Source organism: Pongo pygmaeus, chromosome 14, assembly GCF_028885625.2.
Source record: "Pongo pygmaeus isolate AG05252 chromosome 14, NHGRI_mPonPyg2-v2.0_pri, whole genome shotgun sequence".
Lineage (NCBI taxonomy): Eukaryota > Metazoa > Chordata > Mammalia > Primates > Hominidae > Pongo > Pongo pygmaeus.
Genome location: NC_072387.2, coordinates 11,491,741 through 11,492,294, shown reverse-complemented (window position 1 = coordinate 11,492,294; position 554 = coordinate 11,491,741).

The window sequence follows — 554 nt, the reverse complement described above, 5'->3', positions numbered from 1 at the left end:
CAGTGTGCACCTGCCCACAGGAGGTGTGGGGAGGTGACCCAGAGGCCTTGCAGAGTCCCGGGGGACACTGGGTGCACCTTGGGGGGGCCCAAACTTGGCTCCTCCCTTATCTCCAAGCTCATTAGTGTTGGGGTTAGTTTCAAATGACCCACGTCACTGGGCTCTCAGAAAGGTGGACAAGCAGGCCAGTATCTGGCTGTCTATCTATGTATTTGTGGGTCTATCAGTCTGTTCCTCAGTCAGTCAGTCTGCCTATGTATCTATCTATCTATCTATCTATCTATCTATCTATCTATCTATCATCTATCTGTCCATCATCTATCATCATTTCTAAGGAGGCTGGGTCTGCAGCTTCACCTTCCGGTGCCCATATCCCAGGGAACTTTGTGCTCAGCGTCCTGAAGGTCCCCACTGACCCCCAGGCAATGTCAGAGCCCCTCCTGCTGGGAGCGTTTCCCTGCTGAGGCAGACACGGAGCAGAAACCAGACAGGAACGCACTTTATAAAGACATCCTGGCCAAATGACTTATAGCCAGATAGCAGGCGTAACTGTT